We start from the raw sequence: 25,490 nt of genomic DNA, 5'->3' as shown, positions 1-25,490 counted from the left end.
AGGGCAGGGAGATGAGGCAGCCAGAGGGAGAAGCTGAGAGAGGCCAAATGGAGCTCAATACCACAGAAGGGATGGGACTGGAAATGGCAGGAGAAGGTCTTTTGGCCCATCCCCCTGCCTCTAGGCAGGAAAACAGTGTTATTCTTATTTTATAGATGAATGAGAGAGGTCATCTTCTCTGTTCAGTCAACATCTGCCAAGAACCCTGATTTCCAACAGCAACAGCCATCATTGGCCACAGAAATAGGAGCAGCCTGGCAGCTAAACACACCATGTGCCCAGCATGTGCCCATCCGTGGGCTGTGGGCGTCTTGAGTCCCATCTAGTTTAACTCTCGCTGGTGACTGATAAAGTGTGGACTCCTACCTTCATTTTATTTATTTATATTTCATTGTGCTTCATTTTCTCCATTCAAAAGTAATATATACTCATTTTAAAATTTCAAACAGTAGAAACAATGAGAGCCCCCAGCATCCATGCTCTGATTCCCATTTTACAGATGAAGAGACTGAGAGGTCTGTGGTACCTCTACATGACCCAGCCTTTCCCCCTGTGATCATGCAGCTGGGCTCTCTGTTTGCCTGATGTGACACCAGCAGCTCGCTCCTCGACTCCTGGGGGAAAGCATGGCCCTGGGGAGTTTTCGGGCGGTTGGAAACAATGGGCTCACTTGTGGCTATTTTTCTTTAGGCTGGCATCAGCAAACCCATGTTCAGTTGTGCCACACGCACTGCTCCCTGCCTCTCCACTCAGAGGTGGCAGGGAAGAGCAATAATCTTGACAAAATCTAAATAGCATTGTCTTGAGTTAACTGGAGGGGAGACTTTATACAGGGACTCCCAAGGAGTCCATAAATCTGCGGCTGATGAATTACCTGGGCAGGTGCCTCTGCCACCGGCATCCTCGCTGAGGACCAGAGTGGGATAATTACTTCCCTGGCGCTGGTTATCTGGAGCAAGCTGGTCCATTTTTCTCTTTTATTGCCATTAAATTTAAGGAAAGTGTCTGCTGAAGTCCCCCATCCCACCCCCCTTTTCTAAATGTTGGATTTATTTGATGGCTCCACTAGGCTGGTGCTGAGGGCCGAGCATGCCCTGTAGGAAGGAGGACTCGGTCCCTGGGGCGTCCGCCTAAGGCTTCTCCCCGTGGGTGTGATGAGTGGTGGCGGGACAGTTCACACCCGTCATCCCCATCAGTGGTGCCGTAAATTGTCCTCCCTCTCCCCCTGCTCTGTGGATGGCTGAGTCCAACTCAAGGTAGCAGGAGTGGGCTGAGGTGAGGGTTTGCTTAGCTTTGGGAAATGTGTTCGGAGCAGCCAGGTACAAAGCCGAAATTTGAGGTTCGATTATTGAAGGAAGATGGGGAGGATCTATTGGCAGACTCACTGCACTCAGCGATGTAGATGAGGGGAGCGTTTCTGGGACTCGAGCTGGGGCTGGCACTGCAGGGCAGGGAAGGAGATGAGCCTTTCTGTCCTCTCCACCTCTCTCCTTCCCCTCCGTCTTTCTCAACCTTGACGTTGATACATGATTCTCTTATTGCCTTAATTTGGATCTCCCAAAGTGCTCTCTGGATCACCAGTTAGCTCTGGGATCCCTCAAATTGGTGAGATCACCTGAACATTTAGATAATTAGTTAGTGTTTACATGGACAGAGCCTTATCCATCTATGGTGACCACTGTTGAAACTCCTTACTGATTCATTCATTCATTCATCCATTCATTCATTCAATATTTATTGGGTCCTCATTCTGTGACAGACACTATGCTAGATGTTGGGGATACAACAGAGAGAAGAATCGAGTATGGTTCCTGCCTCCAGTGGGAGCAGACAATATAAAAAAAAATCAGTCATTTCATGCATACACAATTACAGCTGCAGTGAGTGGTCAGGGAAGACTTTATTGAGGAAGTGATAAATGGGAGTTCGTCAAGTAAGAGGGGAGAGAAAAGCATTCTGGGCAAAAAGAGCAGCATGTGCAAAGGCTGGGGTGAGCAGGTCAGCATGAGCAGGAGGGAAGTGTGGCTGGAGCAGCTAAAGGGAGGGGCGTGGGGTGAGGTACCGGGGGAGCAGGGTTGGGTCCAGGCCAGGGAGGGCCTTGTTGGCCATGTTGAGAAGTTCTGCCTCTCCAGTCAGGGTTGCGGGAAGCCTTTGAAGACATGTGAATAGGGAGATTTGGGTCTCAGAGTTAGGCCAGTCTCCCAGACCCTCCTCCACTTCTAGAGAGAGCTGAAGCCTTTGTGATTCTTCTGCTTTCCTCAACTGACTTTGCTCGTTAGGGTCCCACGCATCTGGATTTGGGCATGTCAGAGCCAGATTAACTGCAGCTCATGGGAGAAGAAAGAATCCAGAACAAAGCATTGGGGGCGGTTACGCCCTCCGTCCTTGGTCAAGCACCAGACAGGCTCTGGCTGCTGCAGCCTTCTCCTGGCAGCTGCTGTGACCATGCACACAGGTAGAAATAGTCCCCATTAGCTCTTGCTGACCTCACTCCTGTCAATAACTGAGTGTAAAGGCTTCTCTGGATTAAACTTGGCCCTTTGAGCCTCTACATGAAAAGAGAAAGATCAATTCTTTCAGGGCACAGAGACCCAAATCACTTTCTCTTTTGGTGAAACCACTCATCCCCCTTCCAGGAAGGGGGGGGAGGGGGGTGGGGGGCTCTCCCATGAGCAGGCATCCGCTCTGTCTCGCTGGCCTCTTCTTTGTGTTCCTGTGTGCTCTCCCAGCTGGAGGGAAAGGGGGGCTTGCCGCCGACTGTGGGTTCAGGTAGAAGCGCAGCCCACTCATCTGCACCACAGCCTGTGGCCCACCCTCCACCCTCTTGGGACTACCTTCCAGAGCACCTGCCTCAGTTTCCACTTCTTTGCTTTCCTTTGAGGGTGGAGGAGGGATGTGTCTGATGAGTGAGTTCAATTGACATTGTCCTCTGTCATCCACATGATTGATTTAGGTTTGATTTTAAGAGATATTCATGGTGCAAGGAAACACTCATTGAGTTTGGCACCAGACATATAGGGGCCACTTCTGGGCTCTGTCCTTCCCTCATTGGCCCATCTTAGTCCATGACTTGACCTCTGTAAATGTCTGTTTCCTCATCAGTGTGCAGCATGCTCCGAGGGCTGGAGCAACGTGAGAGGGGACTGGCGTGGAGCGGGGTGGGAGGAAGGTGGCACAGGTGTGAGAGCTCCGAATCACACTGGCAGTTCTATTTTCTCCTGGCTCTCAGCCTCCTCCACTGATAATCTCTTTCAAAGATCACGTTACATTTCCTGCACATTATCATGATCCTTGTATCTATAACGATGCTCAGACTCCAAGTCAATGAAAGCACACTCAAAATGGCTTGCATGATAATGACATTCATCACTGAACGTGATGAGAATCTGGGCAGGGATGAGGATTGGGTTTGGTTGATTCTGCAGCCCACGGGGCCATTCCAGGATTTGGGGAGGAATAAGGCAGGGACCCCTGCAAGGTGTCAGCTTGGATCCAAGGGAGGGGAAGGGAGAAGAGGTACTATTTATTGAGCACTCAAGCTGCATGGGCTTGAGTGAACCCTCTGACTCGAGGAGCTTCGGTTTCCCTATATGCACGATTGGGTAATAACAGCCCTTACCTCCCAGGTGGTCATAAGGCTTGACGTGGTGATCTGAGCAGTCCCTCTGTATGGTGCCTGGTAGGCGGTGAGCACTCCGTAAATGCCAGCTGTCATTATTGCTGATGCTCTTGATGGGATCAATGTCTGAAGACTATTGGGTGGGTGATTCCACTTGTCCTGTGTTGTTCCCTGATGTAGAGCTGGAACTTTCAGGAGGAGTCTCCAGGAGGCAGAGTTCAGCTCTGGAGAGGGGAATTCTGATCAGGTGAGCTGCCCAGGGCAGGGCAGTGAGTGGCCAGTGCCACTTCGAAAGGTATGAGAGGCACAGCCATACCTTACCTGGAAGGAGATGCTGTGGCTGGGACTTGGGCCTCATTGGAAGGGGCCACCAGCCTGGTTGGGGGCACTCTGGGCAATGAGCCAGTGATTGAAGCAAACAGCACAGTTGCAGCTCGGGAGCACACATGAGGCATTAAAAATAGGCTTTCTGGACACAACTGGACTCCTTGTCCTCCCGGTGGTCGTGGCTCCTGACATTAGGTCTCCACACAGCCATGGAACCATTGCTGGTCACTGAGGCTCTGAGCTGTGGGATCAATTCTCTCTCTGTCTGCACTGGCCTTGGTTCTGCTCCACGGGCTGGGAGACCTGGAGAGCCTGGTCCACTCTGGGCAGTGTCCTGCAAACCAGCCAGGGCTGCTTCTGCCAAGCACTTAAGCTCTCTGAGCTTCAGCCCTCTTTCTTTAGAATGGGAGCTAGATCCACTTGTGCACTTCTCTTGAGCCTTAAACGAGTTCACATATGTAAAGTGAGTCCATCAACAGATGTGTTTTGAGTGTCACTTATATGCCAGGCACTGAATTAAGTTTTATATGCCTAGCACGTAGCAAATGTTCAGTGAATATTACGTCTCTTTATCTATGAAGAGTTAGTGGTGTCCATGGCTGGAGAGGAGCTGAGAGTAGTGAGGCTGTGATTTTATGGGAAGACTTGGGTTCAGATCTTGGGTCTCAAGAGTACCAGCTGTGTGAGCTTGGGTAGAGGACTTAGCCCTTCTGAATGTAAATAGGATTAATAATCATACCTGAGTTCTAGAGGCAGGAGATTAGGTAAGACCGTGCCACAAGGCACTTGCTGTAGTGCTTGTGTCCGGGAAGTGCTGACTAAGTGTTGGTCATTATTGTTCTCACTCTGGGAAGCATGCTAGTGTGGGCATTTATGTAGGAGTTAGAGGCACTGGCGCTGGCTTGTGTCTGAGGTTATTGTGAGGCTCAATGCCAGCTCACCAACCGGGTGACCCTAGGCAAAATCTCTCTCTCTCTCTCTATCTCTTTTTTTTTTTTTTTTGATTTTATTTATTTATTCATGAGAGACACACAGAGAGGCAAAGACATAGGCAGAGGGAGAAGCAGACTCCTTGTCAGGAGCCCAATGTGGGGCTCAATCCCGGGACCCCAGGATCTCACCCTGGGCTGAAGGCAGGCACTCAACCGCTCAGCCACCCAGGTGTCCCAACACTGGGCAAATTCTCAATCAGTCTGTGCCTCAGCCTCCTTGTCTATAACATGGGGACATAATGGTAGACCTCACTGGTGAGGTTTGACTGAGTCACTCTATGTAAAGCACTCAGCACCATGCCTGCCCCTCAGGCCCAAAGACATAGTCAGAGAGAATGGCATTTAGGGTTTTAGGGCACAAGTGCTTGGGCATAACTCCCCTGGGAAGTTTTTAAAAACTGCATGTGAGGTCCCCATCCCAGAGACACTAGTACAGTCATATCTCCAAGAACCTGCATCATCTTTTTTTTTTTTTTTTTTGAGAGGCAGGGAAAGGAGCAGAGGGAGGGTAGAGGGGAGGGAGAGACTCTCAAGCAGGCTCCACGCCCAGTGCAGAGCTCGACAGGGAGCTTGATCTTACAACCTTTCGATCATGACCTGAGCTGAAATCAAGAATTGAACACTTAAATGACTCAGCCACCAGGTGCCCCAAGAACCCGCGTCTTTAATGAGCCTCCCAAGGGAAGCTGTTGCAGGGGGTTCTGGGTCTGGAGCGTGGGAAGCAGCAGGACAGGAACACAGAGTGAATGAAGCAGAGCTGCTGCCCTCAGGGGGCAAACAGCCTAGAGGGGAGACGCCGGCTCTTCAGGAGCTCAGGGCTGGGCTGAACCAGGTGTCAGCTCTGCAGCCAGGAGGTGTGAGATGGAGCCCTGCATCCTCATCCTCCTGCTGTGTGACTTGGGCACATCCCTCGCCCTCCCCAGCCTCAGTGTCCTCCTCTGCAAAGTGGGGACAGTGTGGGTTTGCTGGGAGGGATAGATGAGCCACCCACGTGGAGAAATGACAGGGTGACCCCTGCAGAACCGGGAGTCTCCTGCCCCACGCCCTCCCCCACTTTACCACCGAACAACCCGACAGATTCACCTGTTGTCCTGTGTAGGGATCATCAGCCCCTGAGCGGCGGGAAGGGGCTGACCTTGTCCCCAGGTCACCACCTGGTGGGAGGCTGTCTGCTGGGGGTGATGTCACACGTGAGCCCTGGGGTCCGGGGCCTCACGCGGGGGCACAGTGCACCTACACCTACACTTGCCTGTGGAAGTGAGACAGCCCGCCACCGCCAGATGCTTGTCACGTTACTAAATCCTGGTGCCACTTCTCCTCTGCCCCAGCCCTGGTTGCCCTGTGTCCCTTTACCTTCTGTCCCGGGGTGGGGGGAGGTTGGGCCTGAGTGTGGCTGCTGGAGCTGGAGGCAGGTAAGGAGGGAGGCTCAGAGTCCTTGAGTGGCGTCCCCAGGGTCACTAGGTATGTCAGTGCCAGTGGGGGTCGTGACTCCTCCCAGGCTCCCTGTGATCACCATGAGACCCTCTTCCCTGGGCGGTGTCCCCGAGCAGCTGGGACTCACAGTGACCACAACATCACTGCTGGCCTCCTTCCTCCGGGAGCCCCGCCCTCCCTCACCTCCACCGTCCCAGTCAGCCTGTCCCAGTCAGCCTCCGGGGCTGTTTTATTAGGGGACTTCCTTTCAGGAGTGCCATAAACACGTCTTGAAAGGAAATGCAGTTTCCGTGTTCTTTCCTTTTTCCCCACCATAACACATTTCCATTTCAATGGAACGTCTTCTCTTTTCAAAATCTGCAACATTCAAGGCCAGCTGGAGATGCTGTGTTCTGAGCTAATGCCCTTCCCCCGTGCCTCCTGCCCCCTCCCCCGGCCCCCCTGCACCCCCCACATCCCCCCTCCCTCAGGTCTCCTCTTCATGGTGGCTGCCCGCCCCAGGACTTGAATGCACTTCTCTGCCTCAGCATCCAGGCTCTTAACCACCTGCTCCGCCCTCCTGCAGGCCCAAGTCGTCGGTCAGGACGGTGAGTATGGCCAACGTGTTGCTACCGTGTGCAGCTGATGACTGTCATGAGCAGAATGGTGTCCCTCAAAAGTGATGTGCTCCGGTCCTAACCCGAGCTCTCAGAACGTATCCTTACCTGGAAATAGGGTCTCCCCAGAGGTAACCAAGTTAAAATGAGACGGTCAGGGTGAGCCCCATCTTATATGGCTGGTGTCCCATAAAGAGGAAATCTGGACACAGAGACAGTCAAGGAGGGAAGACGAGGTGAAGACACAGGGAGAAGACGGCCGTCTATCAGCCACGGAATGCCTGGAGCTCCCAGAAGCTACCGACACCTGAGCAGATCCTCCCCCAGCGCCCTCAGAGGGAGCGGCCCCTGCCCACACCCTGACCTGGGACTTGATCCTGCCAGAACGATGAGACAAATAAGTTTCTGTTGTTCTTAGTCGCCCAGTTTGCTGCATCTTGTCACGGCAGCCCCAGCGAACTAACAGAGTGACAGCGACGATGACTGAGGTGGCCGTGAAGCGTGGGGCTGGTGGAGGGGGCTGGGAGCCACTGCCCTGGGCAGGCCTGCTGCGACCCTTGAGACCCCACCTTGGAAGCTGGTTACAGAGTCTTGGATGGGCCGTGACTCTGAATGAGAGCTACTTAACCTCTCTGCGCCTCCGTTTTTTCATCCATAAAGTGGGTGTAATGACGATACGTACCTTGTGCAGTTGTCCCGAGGACAGATGAGCTGGTGCTCGGAACGTGCTTTCAGCCCTGTGCCCTCAGTACGGGCGCCTTCTTGTGACCTGTCCCCTCGCCTCCTCCCCCTTCTCTCCCTCTCCTCCTCTTCGTCCTCCTTCCTCCTCCCCGTCCTTCTTTCTCTCTGACCAGGATGTTTTCCTTCTGGAAGCAGCCCCTTCTCCTCCCACCCCTGATGGTTTCATCCCTGGACTGCCCTCCAGATGAGCCAATGCGTTTCTTTTCAAGCTCAGCCAGTCGAGTCCCTCGTCGGGCTCCCTGCATGGAGCCTGCTTCTCTCTCTGCCTGTGTCTCTGCCTCTGTCTCTCTCACTGTGTCTCTCATAAATAAATAAAATCTTAAAAAAAAAAAAACAAAAAAAACCAAACTCAGCCAGGATTAGGAAGCTTTTCTGCCACCTGTGATCAAAGAGCGCTGACTCGCACGGGCCCAGTCCACCTCTGCGGCTGAGCTGGTGCCTTCCTGCTCCTGGACCTGATGCCCTCTGCTCTAGCTTCTCCCACGGGCCCCTCAAACACGTGCTCTTTCTACCTTGTGCCTTTGTTTTGGAAATTATCTCTTTGAAGTGTCCGTCTTCCAAATTCTTCTTCTGCCCAAATGCTGCTGGGCCCCCAGCCCCCGTGGACCTTGAAGGCAGAGCACAGAGGAAGGAAATGGACTTCAGAGCCCGAGAGGTGTGGCTTCCTCCCTGCTCCACCTCTCACCTGCCATGCGACTACAGACGTGTTATTTACCTGCCTTGAGCCCGATTTACCTGCCCTGCTCACCTGGTGCGTGCAGATGGTAACGCCGAGCCCGCAGGGTTCTTAAATGCACCGACTGTGGTGGTTCAGGAGAAGGGCCTGGTGCACAGAGGGTGCCTAATAATTGCTGGTTGATACAATCCATGCTGGATTGACATGAGCCAGCTCTGCCCCTGGCACGTCACCTCCGGAAGGGCAGGTAAGATCCCCGGGGAAATCTTATCCACAGCCTCACTCTGGGAAAGAGAAATAGAAAATTTTCTAATTCCAAAGAGTAAATGTCAGAGGCTTGGGAAGGATTCGGAGGTTCTGAAAATAAACCTGGCATGGAAGGGGGAGGAGGGAGGGAAGGAAGAGGAGGAACGGGGAGGGGGGGAGCCAGGCGGGGCACGGAGATGAGATGCCAAGGCTGGGAGGGAGAGAGAGACAGAGAGAGAGAGATAGAGAGAGAGACAGAGAATCCCCCCTACCCCATGTAAAATGTGGATGTTAGACTAGGTCAGGAGTTGTAAAAGGGCGGCCTGCAGGATGTATCCAGGGGTGGATGTGCCTGGTTTCCCCCTCAAAATGTCTTCTGAAAAAAATAGAAGGGGTTGGCAAAATCTAAAAATTGAAATATCACATGTAAAAATGTGATTTCCTTTTCTCCAAAAAATCAAGAGGTCTAACCACCCTGGGTGTGGCCCAGACAGATGGCGGGAGCCGGGCAGCTTCTAGCCCCAGATGGGACTCACCCCTTACACCCAGTCTTCACTGCTCCTGATGGTCCTTCAGCTCCGAGGCTGAGGCTGTCTGTCTTGCTGTCCTTGTCAGCCGAACCTGTCACCCCACGACCCTGAGAGGATTCCAGGTGGTGACCCTGGCTCAGAGCAGCAGCCTTGAGAGCCTATGACTGTCTCAGCTCAAATGTCACCTCCTCCAAGAGGCCTTCCTTAACCACCTGAGCCCACACACCCCCTCACGCTTCATCCCATTGCTCTGCCAGGAAATGGCAGCAGTGCAGGGGCTGGCTGTCCGCGGGCAGGCTTCGCAGGGACTGGAGGAGGACTCCGAGCTGCCTGGCACTGGAAAGGGATTCATTCCCAGTAAAAGGCTGGCTGCGGTGCACAGAACACAGGATGCTGCTTCCTGCCCCTTCACAAGCTGCTGGTCCAGACAGACCCTCCTGACAGGAGGGGACAGGAAATGGGTGGCCACAGTTCCAAATCTGCCTCTAATTTCCTCCCCATCCCCCGTCAGGACGGCTGTCAGGGGCCACTGGGACAGGGGGTGCTTCTGCCCTCAGAGCCCAGGGAGACAGCAGGGTGTCAGGAGCCAGTGGAGGATGGTGCGGCTGTGAATCAGCCCAAGGCTCAGGTCACCCCCCAGCCAGATGGCGGGCTGCAGTGGGCGGGGGTCACACAGGACTGGGGACACGGGCGGCTGGCGTCATCCATCCTCATCATCCACCTTCAGTTTCACCGTGAGGGTGCTCGAAGGGTGCCCCCAGCTGGAGCTCCGACACAGCAGCCTTGGAAGGGCCAGGGAAGCAGAGGGAAACCTCTGTTTACCGACCCTCGGGTGCACAGGTCCACACCAGGGGCTTTGCCTGAGATGCTCCATTTAGTGCTGCCCTAGGCACCTCTCTTCTGCAAGCCATTCCCCATCTCTGGCCTCGGTTCCCCCTCTGTGAAATGGGTGTGGGCTGGAGGGCAGTTTTCCCAGGTCCTTCCCATTCTATGGTTCCTCTGAGCCTCAGTTTCTCCATCTGTGAAAGGCGTTGGTAACGACACCGCCCTCCCCGGGGCTGCAAGGACGCTGGGAGGAGAGGGTGCGGGGTGCTGGGTGGCTGTGGGGTGCGGGCTTCGGCGCCTGCATGCGGGGACCACTGCTGGGTGGCGGGCAGGTGCCTGGGGAGCCCCCGGCCTGTCTGGCTCCGCTGTCCCCACCCCCTGACCTCTGCGGCCATTTCCCGGGTGGCTGTCGGGCTGTGGGGCTCCAGGCTTTCCCAAGGCTCATCATCCTCCTGTCCTCACCACCCACGGGGGCTGCGGGGCCTGTTTGAGATGCAGGCGCCCCTGGCCTCCGGCTGCTGGGAGCCCCTTGGAGGCCCCACTGCTCCTACAGCAAAGACCTGACCTGGGGCGTGTTCAGGGCCCTGGGAGCCCGGCTCCCCCTCCCCCGCCCGCCCAGGTGTGGAAACTGAGGCTCAGAGAGGCGCTGAGACTCCTCCGGGCGCCCGTGTGGAGACGGCAGAGCCGGATTCAGACCCAGCCCCGTGGAGCTCAGTCCTTGCACCCAGCCATCCCCACGGGCCACCCAGGAGCGTGGCCTCTGGGTGCTGTGCGCCCGCCAGTGGGCCTCGTCACAGCAAAGGCTGCTTCACTCTCCCCGCCCCCGCATCCGTGTGTCGGGGCCACGCCCGGCCCAGGGTGCCCACGGACCCCCCACCCGGGCCTGGGCCTCGCTCTGGTGGGAGCCAGGGAGGGGTGAGGCTCTGCGCTGCGGCTCTGGGCTCGCCGAGGGCCGGGCACTGAGGGGATCCTAACCTGGGAGGCTCGGGCCCAGCCCGAGGCCACTGTGGACACCCCCCACATCTTCAGGGGGGCTCCTCCCTGAAGAGTCAACAGGGCCGGGTTCGGAGGAGCCGAGGACGCTGCCGTCGATGTGTCTCTTGCCTTTCTTGCAGGAGGGTCTTTAGAAGCATCTAAAGACCATCTCGGCCACCAAGAGATGAGTTAAGAGGTCTCAGGTTGTGTGTCTCCTCTGACTTTAGCAGGGTCTTGAGAGGGGCTTACACGCCAGCATATCTGTGCCACGAGCATCAGGGTCCCAGGACCATTGGCGGGGGGGCCTTGCTGGTATAGACGGCCCTCAGAAGGGGGCAGGTTTGCAGGGGGAGCTCAGGAGTTTGTGATGCTGTGGAGGTGCCCGGTGGAGCAGAGCTGGACACTGGGTCTGGCCCTGCTGACTCTGGGCTGAGAAGTCCTGAGGGGTCCTGAGGAGAATGGCTGGTCCTGTCCTCAGTGTTCACACATGAGGCCCCAGGACTGTTCGCTGTTGGGCCGAAGTGGACACCCTTACCCTCATGTAGTCTGGCTGTCTCTGCAGGGGTCACCTCTGGGCTAAGTCCTAGAGGATGAGCAGATTCACCAGAGAAGAGGGGACAGAGCCTGGGTGCAGGGGGAGCTGTGTGGTCAGGGATGCACAGCGTCAGGGACACTGCAGCATTGGTGCCCGGGAGGACGAGGCGGTGACACTCCGGAGCTGCAGGAGTCAGAGCAGGAGGGGCCTGGAATGCCGAGTGCAGAGTTTGCCTTTCAGCCTGCTGGCTACAGGTGCTCAGCACTTCTTGTTTCAGGTGCTTGAGTGCAGGTGACATAGGGAGGGAGACTGGCAGCAAAGAGACCAGCGAAGGGGCCTCCTCGAGGGCTCAAGTGCATTTGAGGCAGAGTGGCCATGGTGGAGACAGCAGGATGTGGGTGGACATATGGGAGTCTCTCCCCGAATCTAATCGGGCATCACTCTGGGGGCTTGAGGGGGTTAATAAACGTTACCTGAGTTCCTCCTCCCGCCCATCTGAGTTAGGAACCAGTTCAGCTTTCTGCTGAAGCTTCCGTTGGACAGCATGGCTGAGGTTTGCTGGCCAGTGGCCTGTTGCTGCCCAAGCCCTGAATAAATTCATCTACTTGGGTGAAGCAGGCCCAGACCCTGTGGGCCGGCCAAGCACATGAGCAGCCCACGCAGGCCGAGCAGGCCTGGGGTGCTTGAGAATTTAGCCTTAAGAACCCTGAGACCTAAGTGCCAAATCCTGCCAGGTATTGGTCACTTGAGGCCTGACTCCAGCCCAATACCCGTAGACCATTCTGGAGCTCACCCATGGAGAATGGGTGGATGGCATGATTTTTGAAGGGTGACTAGTTCTCCAGGTAGAGGAGAAGCCTTGAGGCCTAGACAGAGGCACTGAGGACGGGAAGGGTCTGGGGTATAATTGGCATTGAGAGTTCGGCCTGGGGGGCGGGGTGGGGAACGGTGTTAGTTTTCTGTTGTTGCTTTAACAAATCACCGCACACTTAGCAGCTCAAAGCCGCACACTTGACTACCTGACAGGCCCGCAGGTGGCGGGTCGGATACTGTCCTCACAGTGCTGCAATGAAGAAATGGCAGAGTGGCATCCCTTCCTGGAGGCCCCAGGGCAGGGTCTGTTTCCTGGCTCATCTGGGTGGTCAGCAGAACTCAGCTCTTTGTGATAATTGGGCGGGCGTCCCCGTTTCCTTGCTGGCTGCCAGCGGACAGTATCCCCGGCTTCTGCAGCCACCCCCCACCCTTGACTCCTGTGCCCCTTCTTCCATCCACAAATCCAGCCGCGGTGTTTCACTTCTCGCTCGCGGTTTGAACCTCTTCTTCCATCTTGTCTCTCTGCTTCTTTCTTCTACTTTCAAGTTCGTGTGGTTGAATTGGGCCCATCCACCCCCTCGAATTAGACTGAGATTATCTCCCACCACAAGGTCCATAACCTTAATCACATCTGCAAAGCCCCCTTTGGCAGCATGGTGACGTGTTCATAGGTGCCAGGGATTATAGCACACGGACATCTTAGGGGTGGGACACAACTCCCCCCACCGTGGAGAGGGGAGAAAAAGCAACATTTATCATGCATCTGCTAAGTGCCGAGGACCATGCAAGTTGTTTAGCATCCGTCATCTTATTTTGTCCTCACACCTGTCCTGCAAGTTAGGTATTATTATTTGCATTCTACAGAGAAGGAAACCGAGGGTCAGAGAGACCCGTGAGGGCCCTGCGGTAAGGGGTAGAGTCAGGATTGAAGCCACCCCTGCAGACTCAAGCCTGCACCCTGTCCTGGGAGCCTCAGCACCATCTCATCCAAGGCGAGGAGGAGGGGCTGGGCCAGCTGTGGAGGCTCAGTGCCCCCTCTCCGGGTGCCCCGTGAGCCTAGCACACACCTGCCCCCTGCCGGAGAAGGCTGGTGGGTGGTCCTTCCTTCCCCAGGATGCAGGAGATGCCGGGATGCCGAGCTGAGCGAGCAGGGAGCTGCTGACACAGACGCCTCACACCTGCTGGTGGATGCCCCTGGGTAGGGTGTCTCTGTTCTGCTGTCAGGTGAATCGAACAGGTCCAGCTAAACAGAGGGGCTTTGATATCAGCAGAGATTAGTGGAGCGGGGCGCAGAGCGGGGCTTTGGGAGGAGAAACATCCGCTCCACATTGTTTGTGGGTGGATTTAGACAATGAATTAAAAGTGCCAATCTGTGTCAGACACAGTAGAATTGCAATAAAAAGAATTATATGCTTTTCCTCCCCGTTCTATCCCACATCCCCCTTTTCTAGGTCAGGTCAGAGCCTGCCCAACGCTACGTGAGAAGTGGCCAGGTTTTCCCCTTAGAGTAAAAGTTGTTTGCGATTTTCTGTGAAAGATGCAGATTTGGTACTTTTACAAGACAGCGTAGATTCTTTCTCCTACTCCTGTGGGTGTGCAGCTGGAATAGAGAAGGCACCTGAAACTCACTTTCTGGGGGTGCAGCTCACGATCTCCCACTGGGTTTCTTGGGTGCCTGCAGAACCTGCTCCATCTCGCATGCAGAACGGGCCCGTTGCTGCCTGGTGGGCTGGATGGAGGCTTCTTCCCCCGCTTGAGCCTCTGCACTTGATGTGCTGATAACGCGGTTTTAGCACATTTATAAACATTTGGGTATCTTCTTCGGTCATTTATTTTTCAGTTATTTTTAGAGGAAAATAAATTGTTTTTACGCTCTAATAAAATCACTGTTCTGCAGCCTCGAACGTGCCTGTGGATGTGAACAGGGTCGGAAGAGCATCCCCCACCTGGCACCGAGAGTCAGCACTCCCCTGTTTCAGTCCTGGATGGGCTGGTCTTTTGCTGTGCAGCCTTGGGAAAGTCACTTCCCCTCTCTGGGCCTCAGAAACTCCCCCATCATCCCAGATATTTATAGTCTGAATGTTCCAGGGGTGTGAGGTTCCAGGCAAATGTGAGCTAGAAGACTTTATGAAACTAGTGGGCACCTACTACGTGCCAAGCGTAGAGCTGCATGCCAGGGAAGCAGATCTGTACCTTGACCTCAAAGAACACACCTGGAGTGAGGAAATTCACTTGGCAAATGTGCAAAGTCACTGTGCCACACAGAATGGAAGCTCCACGTGGGCAGGGAATTCTGTTCATTTTCTTCACTGTCTCCTCTGCCTGCGATGCTGATCTGAGCCCTGGCACCCCTCTTGGGGATGGGGGCACATTGGGCTGAGCGCTGCCTTCCCTTCAGGTGCCACTGTCACTCCTAGGCACACCCTGCTTTGCTCCCATCCCAGGGGGCAGCTGAGACTGTGCCTGTTGAAGCCTTGTGGGTGCCTTTAAAAACATTTAAAAAAAATTTATTTACTTGAGAGAGAGAGAGAGAGAGAGAGAGAGAGAGAGAATTAGCAGGGGCAGAGGGAGAAGCAGGCTCCCCACTGAGCAGGGAGCCAATGCAGGACTCGATCCTAGGACCCTGGGATCAGGGCCCTGAGATCATGACCTGAGCCAAAGGCAGATGCTTAACTGTCTGAGCCACCAAGGTGTCCGTTTGTGGGTGCCTTTAATCCCGTAATCAGTGTGCCAGGTGGGCAGGGACAGAACTAGTTGTGTATGCCGCTCACAGTGCCCTGAAAGACCCGGCCTGGCCCAATCAATCAATACAACTGCAACAATATGACTCCCGCCTCAAATCGATAATGCTTACACAGTTAGGTGGGAGGGCTGTGGTTTACTGCCTTCCCCTGCACTGCGTCCTTTCTGGAATAACCAACCATCTCTCTCGCCGAAGAATGCCTCACCCCTTACTGGCCCCTCAGGCCCTGGGGGGCTGGCAGGTTCAGGCGCTCGGCACCTGGAACCAGTCCTGGGTGAGACGCTTCTCCTGTCAATTTTCCCGTGCAGCCCAGGGAGAGGGGGTTTCGGGGGGTTGAGCTCCTTATCCAAGAATGCACAGCCAGGAAACAGCAGAGCCTCAGTGTGAGCCTGGGACCGACCCATTAAAAATAGTAGCAGCAGTACCTGTAAACATGGAGAACAAAGTGCTGGTTGCAGAGGGGAGGGGAGTGGGGAGATGGGCACAGTGGGTGAAGGGGAGTGGGAGATAGAGACCTCCACTTACGGAAGGGGTAAGTCATGCGGATGGAAGACAGAGCGAGGAAGACAGTCAGTGACTTGTAATAGTGATGAATGGGGACAGATGGCTGGCTACAGTTGGGAGCACAGCGTAGTGTCTCCTGTCCAATCACCATGTGGTACACCTGGAACTAATGTAACGTTGTGGGTCAGCTACACTAAGAAAAATTAATTGAAAAAAATAACAAACATTTACGGAGCTCTTCCAGTGACTGGGAGGTGGGCTTGGGGAGGAGGGGCTCTGCGCAGGTTCCTGGGGAGCTTATAGGGCTGACCATGGGGCAAGAAGAGAGGGGCTCTGCGGGTGCACAGCAGGGGGGAGGGCAGGGAGGGAGGCAAGGGGCTCCAGGTGGCTGGGGGTGAAGGGCCGGCTCGGAGAGGCAGCGGGGCCCGATTCTGCCAGCCCAGGGAGCTTGGCAGTCAGAGGAGCTATGGAGGACTTTAGAAAGTTCTTTCATGAGGTAGGCTGAATCCTGGCCCCATCGGCCTCTTTGGATGTAGCTCTTCCCCTGGGGCCCATGAAACATATTTGTGCGTCACCCCTGTGACCTCTAAAGAGAGACAGCTATCTGCTGATGGCCTTGGCTCCCACCCACTGAATCTCTGTGTTTAGAGTTCCCCATAGACCACGGCACAGCATCGCTCCCCCACCCTCATCGTGCCTGGTAGGCACCCTCCAGCTCATCAATCAAAATGGGTTCAAATTTGCTCTCTGCAGTTTTCCAAAGCTGGCATTTGTGCGCTCCTGCTGGGAGCCGGACCCACTTCTAGAGCCTTGCATTCGCCCTCTGTTCCACCTCCAGACACGTCCACCATCTGTGATGACCCGATGGCGTCCCCATTTCACAGGTGAGTGAGGTGCAGAGGGTTTGCCCCGAGGGACATGGGAAGACAGTGGTGGAGCTGGGCCTTGAACCCTGGCCTGGTCCATGCTCCTGTATCTGTGCTCGAATGGGTGCCTCTTTTGTCGTGTTATTCTCTGTACTTTTTCCCATGTTAAACCTTCGCAATATGTAAATAAGAAAACAAAGTAACTTTAATTAGACCATCACATCTGCGGTCCTGGCCTCCCTGAGCCCAGGGGACGGCATCTGACTCCCACTCACAGAGTCCTTACCTGTGCTGGTCCTCCACGAAGCCCTCTACCACCAACTCCTTTAATCCTCCTAGAAACCCCTGAGATGGGATTGGTTATCCCCATCTCCCAGCTGAGGGCAACGTGGCTCAGAGAGGCAAAGGGACTTGTCTAAAGTCACACAGCCTGCCAGTGCCAGGCCGAGACGACCACTTCCGGAGCCCTTGCTCTGAACTCCTGGGCAGAGTTCTCTGAGCCTGACTGTCATGAAGAAGAGATGGAGTGGGGAGAACAGATTTGTGTTGGGTTTTGGTGACCAGAAACGGGGGTTCAGAGCTCTGCATCACCTTCAGGCTGCTTCACCCTTCAGGCAGAGGGTCTGAGCCCCTGTGCTGGATGTGGCCTGTGTGACCATTCTTGCCTAGATTATGGCTTCTATGGTTTGATTTTCTTTATTTCTTTTTTTTTTTTAAGATTTTATTTATTTATTTATTCATGAGAGACACAGAGAGAGAGACAGAGACATAGGCAGAGAGAGAAGCAGCCTCCATGCAGGGAGCCTGATGCGGGACTCCATCCCGGGACTCCAGGATCATGCCCCGAGGTGAAGGCAGATAAGCCACCCAGGCGTCTCCATGGTTTGATTTTCCAGGCCCATGTGATTTGTGTCACTTAGTGCTGTCTTTCCCAGGACTCTGATGGTCACTTGGGTGCTCCTGCCCCTTCTTCTCAATGGCTAGACCAGGGCCTCCAGCCCCTGCTGTCCTATCCCTGGCCCCTTTGGAGCTGGATCAAAGGGCAAGCTCATGCACTGTGCTTAGTTCAATAGCCAGTCGTGGAGGACACCTGGTTTGAGGCCTTGCCCATGCTGAGCTCTTCAGTAAGGTCCTGCTCTGTAACAAACAGCCCCAAGTCACAGTGCCTTGAATGCCACCCCCCTCCAATTTATTGCTTTTTAATCCTACATGTCTGCTGTGGGTTGGGTGGGGGTGGCTGTGCTCATCGCAGCCACCTACAGACCCAGGTGACAAAGTAGCTATTATGCCAGAGGTGAAGACAGCTCTGGTGGGGTTAATACCAGAAACTAAATGCTCAGCAAGGAAGTGATGCACATTACTTCTGCTCATACAACTCATTGACCAGAACTCATCACATGGTCCCACTGAACCACAGGGCACAGAAAGTTCAGTCCTACCACAGGCCCATAAGGGGGGATGTGAAAATGTTTGGCAAAATTACCAGGCACCAAGGAGGGGGGGGTGAATGGTAATGACACTGCCCTCATCTTCTTCATGCCCCCTCCCACCCTGGCTGTGCCCAGGGGGCTAGGGTTTCAGCAAAGTGACCATGTTGATTTTCTTCCCACTCACCCCTGGTGGGCTGGAAGATAGACCTATCCCAAGAGACTGAGAGTCAGGAGCTAAATGATCTGACGGTGATCGCAGAGCTCAGAAGTCACTGGGCTGGGATAGGAACCCAGGTTCATCTGGCTCAAAGCCCAGTCCTCTTCTCCTAGAACCATGGTGCCCCTGAAAAGGATCAGCAAATATGGCCAAGCTGTAGGGTGGCCAGGGTGAGATGCCAAGGCAGGGACAGTCAGTGGTCTAGGCCAGTATGAGCCCCAGAATTGGGGAGGGTTTCAGGAGGTGCCCCGTCCTGACCTGACAGGTGGATGGACTCCTAGAGGCTGGAGAGAGGGAAGGGTCAGCAGGAGCTCCACAGCTGTGAGAAGGCCCAGGGGATGGAGAAGCTGAGACAAGTTGGCCTGGCGGTGTGGATGTGGGAGGAAGAGGAGGAGAAGGATGCGGAGGAGAAGCTCACGTGGTGGGCTGGGTCCAGACACACGGATTTTGGCATCGGACAGACTTGGGCTTGCAACCCAGACCTGCCATTTCATAGCAGATCTTGAATTTGGTTAGCCCTTCCTCATGTGTTTAAAGAAAACCACAGCTCCTCGGGTGGCTATGAGGTTAGTTAAGGAAATGCAAGGCGCAGTGTGTGATGTTGGGGATGTGTAGTCAAGACCTCAGCAAAGGCCTCAGATAGGGAGTGGCTCCTTTGTGCAGGCCCCCTGCCAACCACTTGGCATGAACTCAGTCACTGAATCCTCGGAACAACTGGTGAGGCACCTATGGATGGTAGCAATGGATGACGTACCCATTTTACAGGAGAGGAACGTGGAGGCCCGAGAGGTTGATGCCCACAAACTCAGTAGCTCAGTCCTTTCCTACCACATGTGGCCCTTTGCTTTTCCTTATGAACCTCAGAGCTTGACAACCAAGCGGACAACCAACGGAGCACGAACAGACCAACAGAGAACAGACCAGCAGACAACCAACGGAGCACGAACAGACCCTGACACCCCCACCACCTCCCCCCCCACCCCTCCGATCTCCCAAATCCCCAGCCTGCCTTTTAAAAGCTCCATTTCCCCAGAGGGGGGACCACTTCATTACAGAAAGGCAGGAGGACGTGGAGGCCAAGGAAACTCTCGGCTTGAGCATCACTTTGGAAATCGATGCGCCGTGATTGCGAACCCAGCCTCTGTGGGCATCTGCCTAATTGTAGCTGGATCTTTGCGGGCTTCTCACCAGGCTCATCCACCCCCGTGCACCGGCAGAGCCGTTCCGAGAGCATCATTGATCTCTTGACTAAAGCGTCCTCAGGAAATACAGATCTGCTGTTACCCGGAGAGCCGTCTGCCATAGAGGCACAAAGACACGCTGCCAGGAGGACAGGAGCCATCATTTCCTTGAAAGGCCACCCTCTGGCGCTGTATCCCCCCCACCTCTTCCTGGCTTTGATCTGGGCCTCACAGCTTAAACCTAGTAACTCTAGGCCTATATCGTCAGGCCTGTGTCACGGAGCAGCAGGGGGAAAGCCATCAATAGGGTGTTAAAGGTGTCTCCGGTTGTGTGCAAGTTGGCTGGTCGGAGGGCCCTTGGCAGCTGGCACTGAGTTAGCACCTATTTATCTGCATCGGGGGAGTTGGTGGGAGGCTGATTCGATGCTCTTGTCTTGGGGCTGTCCCCCAGCTAAAAGGCTAAGGCAGTGGCAGAGGTGGAGGGTTCCGAGAGGATCGGCAGGCCCTGGAAAAACAACAACAACAACAACAATAACAACAACCACATTGTCCTTGAGGGCAGAAGTGGACAGAATAAGTAAAGGGTGTCTCTACAACTTGGTGCCCGCTCACTGGGGAGTTCCAGAAAGGGAGACAGGAAGAAGAGCACCTCCCACGTCTCTGGCAGGACGGGGTCGTCTGATCTGGGGAAGATCCCGTGGGTCCAACTGCCGCATTGGGTTGGTGGGGCCTTGGGAGCCCAGGGAGGGAAAGGCAGCCTGTTCCTGGTCAGCCCAGAAGTTGGTGGCGGAAAGAGAGAGGTTGATGTCCTGGTTAGATGGTTGGCTCCTGAAGGGGCGATGTCTCTGTGCACAGAGCACCGGGGAGAGAACACGGTTTCCTTCAGCCACCCCGAGAGTGCCCAGAAGTATAGATCAAGAGTCAGTAAACCACAGCCCGTGAGCCACATCCGGCCCTACAGTCTGTTTTTTGTAAATAAAGTTTTATTAGAACGCAGCCATACCCATTTGTTTCTGGGCTGCCTGAGGCTGCTTTCACACTGCTCTGCCCAGCTGAGGAGTCACTAGAGATTGTATGAAGGCCAAAATATTTACTGTCTGGCCCTTGATAGAAAAAAAAAAAGCTGTGGATCCATTGTGTGGACGCTTGCTGGAGAGTATCTTATACAGAGATTACGTAGAGGTTTTATGCACATTTTAGTATTATGATTAAACGTATATACCTATTTCAAATGGATTCCACAGATCCGACAACTGACAGCAGCAAAGCTTTCCCAGTGGTGGTGGGGAGAGGAAGAGCCTGCCCACGCCTGGTGTCCCCTGCCCCTGCTCTCCCCCCAAGAAGGGCTGCCAGATTAGAATACAGGACATCCGCTTACATTTGGATTCCACATACACAATGACTTAAAAAAAAAGAATAAGTATATCCCAAATTTGAGTGAATCACACTTATACATATATTTCTGACTTTTACTTCTATTTGCTAAATCTGGCAACCCAGCCCTTGAGCCACTTCAGAGGAAGCACGTCAGAAAAAAAAAGCTTTGGTCTCTGGAAGAGATTTCAAATTCCTTAGCCTGGCATTTCAGATCTGTCTTTGGCCAAAGTCTGCAGCGCATCGCCCGCTCCGAGCTCTCCGTGCACCAAGCTCTCCGTGCACTTCCATCCTTCAGCCTCCAGCTCTACGGAGCTCCTTCCAGCGTCCTCACCTACCTGGTGTCCTCGCACCTGGGTGCTCCTGCCTACACTAGCTCCCCCTACCTGTCACCTCTGTCACCCTCTGTCACCTTGCCCCTCGCTCAGCTTTGCCTCTTGACCGTGGTGGCAGAAGCACCTCTCACTAGGTGTCAGGCGACAGGGTCGCCCTGTGCAGGTAAGCTGAACCCGGGGAACAACAGATGCAGATCTCTGGCCTAGGCTCCTCATGAAGTGTGGCTCATGGACGGACGGGAGTGTTGGCAAAGTCATCCTGGGGCCAAGGCTTGAAGGGCTTCTTCATCCTTTCCAGGGCACTCCTCCCTGGTCCTTTCCAGAAGATCAGAGCCTTTCACTGGCAACCTGCCTCCGACCAAATGAACGTAGGAAGCAGACTTCTGGAAGGCGGGCCTTGGCGAGGGCTCTGGTGGACGTGTGACTCCCCCCACCCAGTGTGGGGGGCTCCAGGTGCCTCTGGGGAGCAGGAAGGGGAGCAGGAGGGCAGGGGCCTTGGAGGACCAAGGGTGGTAGGGGGAGACTGCCTAATGGGTCTGCTTACTTCCACTTGCCCAGGGTTGCCTTTAAATGGAATAAAATGATCCACTCACTAATCCCTTTTATTTCCATTCAGTGCTTCTAGAAAAGGCTTACTTGACACTTTAGGAGGAGGGGAAAAAAGATAAGCGAGAGACAGAATTTTCAGTAGAAATCTCAGGATGGAGGACTCACAGTGAATGCAGCATTTGGTGCTTCTTTGTGTCTCTGTAAATGAGATCAGGTGAGGGGAGAAGGTAGGCCCCACGCCTCGCCCCCTGGCAGCAAGTATGCCAGCGTCTCCTCTGCATGGCCCCGTTTGGGGGAAGGCTCTGGCCGCCTGGCACATGTCTCCACCCTCCCACCCCCCATGATGGGCAAGGTTTGTACCTCCCGCTCCTCATGGGCAACTTCAAAGTCCATGTAAAGAAGTAGTCCAGACAGGGCCACTAGTTTTGTTTTGTTTTGTTTTATTTATATTTTTTAAGAGAGTGAGAGAGAGCATGTGCAAGTGGGAGTGGGGGGTTGGGGCAGAGGGGGAGAGGAAGAGAGAATCCCAAGCAGACTCCACGCTGAGTTCAGAGCCTGATGCAGGGCTCGATCTCAGGACCCTGAGATCACGTCCCGAGCCAAAATCAAGAGTCAGATGCTTAACCAGCTGAGTCCCCCCAGGCGCCCCCAGAGATGGCCATTCATTTGAAATATGCGTTGTTCCCTGGACCATGGCCATCTCCTTAAGAGACGTATCCAGGGGTGGATTTGTCAAACCAGATGCTTTTGATGACATTGCCAGACTGTCTCTGCTCAAGCCTTGGCTTCACCATCTAGTCTGCTTGTGACCGTGCAAAATGCTTCCCTGTGTGTGCCTCAGTTTCTTTATCTGGAAGACGAGATAGTAACGGTACCCACCCCCTCTAAGGTTGTCGTGAAGAATTCAAGTTTTCACTAAACTGTCCAACACATAGAGAACACTCCAGAAACTTTAGCCACTACCATTATTGTTATTCTCAGAGCACCCCCCAAAAAGCGGTGCCAGTTTCTGTTTCTGGCAGCACTTCTTGAAGGGTTTCAGTGCAAACAGGATAGAGGGAGCTGGCTCCTGTCCTGGGTCTTGTTCTGACACGCATGTGATCTTGCTGTGTCTCTCTTTCTGAGTGTCAGGTTTTCATCTGTTCAATTAGCCCGTGGTCTTAGGTGATCACCAAAATCCCTTCCAAGTGATGAACTGAGGAATAGAAATGGCCAGAAAGCAAGACACTCCTTTCAATGGGACAGACATGCCTTTTGAGATCTTTCAAATGACTCAAGAAAACCTGTTGGTGAAGTAGAGATAAACCTCACTCCTGGCTGACGAAATATTCTGAGCCATGTGGGGCTACCTGGTTTCCTACACGTCATAGACATTGATTGGAAGGCGCCACGGGCAAGGTTCAGGCTTGAGGAAATGGAAATCACGCAAGCCTTCATCCATGGGCTTGCAGAACGCACGGTTAGGGGATCCCAGGTGCACACCAATCACCGGTTCTGGGCACAGAGAATTTGACTTTGAGAAAGATAGACAAGGGCTCCTCCGCACAGAAGTTTACATTCTGGAGTAGGAGGCAGGTCAACAAGTATGATAATAAGTAAACTGATCTCAGGCCATGATGACGGCTATGAAGGTAAAACTGTGCTGGACCGGGCCAGAGGCTGTGGCAAAGGAGGAGGGAAAGGTGTCATAGCATGACAAGGGAGGGCTTCCTGGAGGAGATGATGTTTGAAGTTGGGCCTGAACAATGAGAAGGATCTAGCCACGCAGAGGGCTGCAGGTGGACGCCAGCGGGGCCTGTCTTAGGCACTGAGAACAGCGTGGCTGGGGCCGAGTGAGGAGGGAGGTCAGAGAGTGGAAGGGTGAGGATTCAAGCTGCCTAGCCCCGATGCTAGCACACAGGAGGTCCTTCACAACCGTTCCCTGTTTCCGAGAGCTCACCTGGTACAGGGAACACGAGCGGGGTGAGAGACGAGTGCTGCCAGACGATCTTGGGATCTTTTCCAGACTCATAGATTTGTGAATAAGAGGCTCGAAAACGAATGCTAATTTTAGTAGGGGAAACACTGTCACTTCCAGTCCTGCTTTTATTATTAATTGATTTAGCAATAGCCAATGCAAATGTGCCCAGAATTATGACCAGTTTGTGTTAGGGAGATGCTATTGTACTTCCAGAGATAGGTCTAAATTTCTCCATAAAAATGCAAAGGTGAATTCCAGGCTCAGAACTCCTTTCTTGAATTTGGGGTGTATCTGACAGCATTCTGATATTAGCAAAATTGTAAGTTCAGCAGAATTTCTTTTATACACATGGTAATAACTTCTCCGGTCCCGGCCCCCTGCCCTGTGCTGCCTGGTTTCCCGGGGCCCTTCTGGCTGCCCAGGGACCCCGAGGTTGGCCCAGTGGTTCCCAAGGCAGGTCCTCTCCACACTCATGGAGTTACAGGTCGGGGAGCCCAGGCCCCCATTTCACAAATAAAGAAGCTGAGGTCAGTGAGGGAAAGTGACTTCTCCACCACAGCTCTTAGGGGTAGAATCTGGCACAAGGATATCTCCGCAGGCCCCTTAAACCACAGCCCACGCAGAGCAGCTGCCCTTCCCAGACCAGTTCTGCGATAAAAACTGCGAGGAATTCATCAACCGATTCATTCAAAAGACAATCACTGGGCAGCCCCGGTGGCGCAGCGGTTTGGTGCCGCCTGCAGCCCAGGGCGTGATCCTGGAGACCCTGGATCGAGTCCCATGTCGGGCTCTCTGCATGGAGCTTGCTTCTCTCTCTGCCTGTGTCTCTGCCTCTCCCTCTCTCTCTGTGTGTCTCTATGAATAAATAAAATCTTAAAAAAAAAAAAAAAAGACAATCACTGATGCTCCTTGTGCCAGGTGATGTTCAGGAAATGGGGGAGCATAAGCTTAAATCTCTGTTCTCAGGGAGGGCTGACAGTGTAAACAGAGGCAAACCAACGGGGAAAAGCCCCATTCCCATCATCCTCATCCTCATGGTCATCTCTGTTTTACAGGCTGCTGCGGGAATGAACACTGCGTGGCTGGGGGCAGGACTGGAGGTTTAGCAGCGCAGGTGACACCTGAGACGTAAAGAAGCGACTGCGTTTGCTGCACCCAAAGGTAGGAAATCATCTGAAGCATGAAGTGTAGGAGGGGCGTGGCTGGAAGGGCCAGACCCGGAGGGCGTTCAAACACCTGGCCAAATGCCCAGCGGCACGATGGCTCACACCACCCTTCTGCTGCCTGCCCTTCCCTCCCTCCTTTCTGGCTTGCCCTTCCCCCACTGTCTGTGTTTCCGGTCTGGTTGCCAATCAACCTTCCCTCTCCCCACTTAAGAGTGAGCATGGGACCCAGAAATGACCATTCCCAGAGCCTCACCCAGGTGGCTGCTGTGACTGCTGCAGGTGTAGGCACACGGTGCAAGCGGGGCCAATCAGAGCCCTGCTCCGGGGTTTTATGAATGGAGGCCCGGGGAGGGAAAGGCTCGGTTTCCCTGGGCTGCTGAAAACCTGGGGCCATTTTTGGCTCTGACCACCTGTCTGTCTGGTCATTTGGGAGAGAAGATGAGCTGGGCTTCTGCCCTTGTGTTATGTCCATGAAATGGGTTTCCTCCCCATGCTTGTAATCACTAACCGCCTGGTTACATCCTTACCTGAAGCAGGTGCCCCCCTGCGCCGGCCCTCCCCTGGCATGGCCAGGCTTTCCCCACCCCGGCCCTCTTGCCTTTCCCGACTCATCCTGAAGGATAAGTTTTCCTCACCTCTGCAGGATGCTCCGAAGCTCCGCTTTGCTGGAGGGACTGGGACGCCTCACTGCTCGTCACAGTTCTCAGGAAGCCGGGGCTCTCTCAATTATTCATTAGGCAGACTTTTTCCATCAAAGGACTTGAAATTCTGAAAACTTTTCCCTGCCACGCATAGTTGCCTGCTGGGAGAGTCGCAGGGTCCTACCAAATTAGTGAGCGCAGGAGAGACCTGAGCG

The 25,490-nt window shown here is 54.2% G+C and overlaps 2 long non-coding RNA genes across 3 annotated transcripts; one reads left to right on the top strand and one right to left on the bottom strand.

Moving 5' to 3' along the window:
* Positions 1-1,862: 1,862 nt before the first annotated feature.
* On the bottom strand, positions 1,863-9,470 carry LOC112931795 (uncharacterized). 2 transcript variants are annotated; one of them, XR_003237364.2, is made up of 4 exons: positions 9,168-9,470; positions 8,458-8,669; positions 3,620-3,843; positions 1,863-2,149 (listed from the first exon to the last, which is right to left on the bottom strand). It is a non-coding gene; the product is annotated as an uncharacterized lncRNA (long non-coding RNA). The 2 variants fall into 2 exon arrangements; XR_003237365.2 differs by lacking the exons at positions 8,458-8,669; positions 9,168-9,470 and adding an exon at positions 3,941-4,942.
* LOC112931796 (uncharacterized) lies at positions 8,546-24,624 on the top strand. The gene is made up of 3 exons (XR_003237366.2): positions 8,546-8,632; positions 16,310-16,440; positions 24,524-24,624. It is a non-coding gene; the product is annotated as an uncharacterized lncRNA (long non-coding RNA).
* The last annotated feature ends 866 nt before the right edge of the window (positions 24,625-25,490 follow it).

The sequence above is a fragment of the Vulpes vulpes genome, chromosome 2, assembly GCF_048418805.1.
Source record: "Vulpes vulpes isolate BD-2025 chromosome 2, VulVul3, whole genome shotgun sequence".
Taxonomy (NCBI): Eukaryota; Metazoa; Chordata; class Mammalia; order Carnivora; family Canidae; genus Vulpes; species Vulpes vulpes.
Note: the sequence above shows the minus strand (reverse complement) of the source record. Positions and strands in the feature narration are given on the sequence as shown.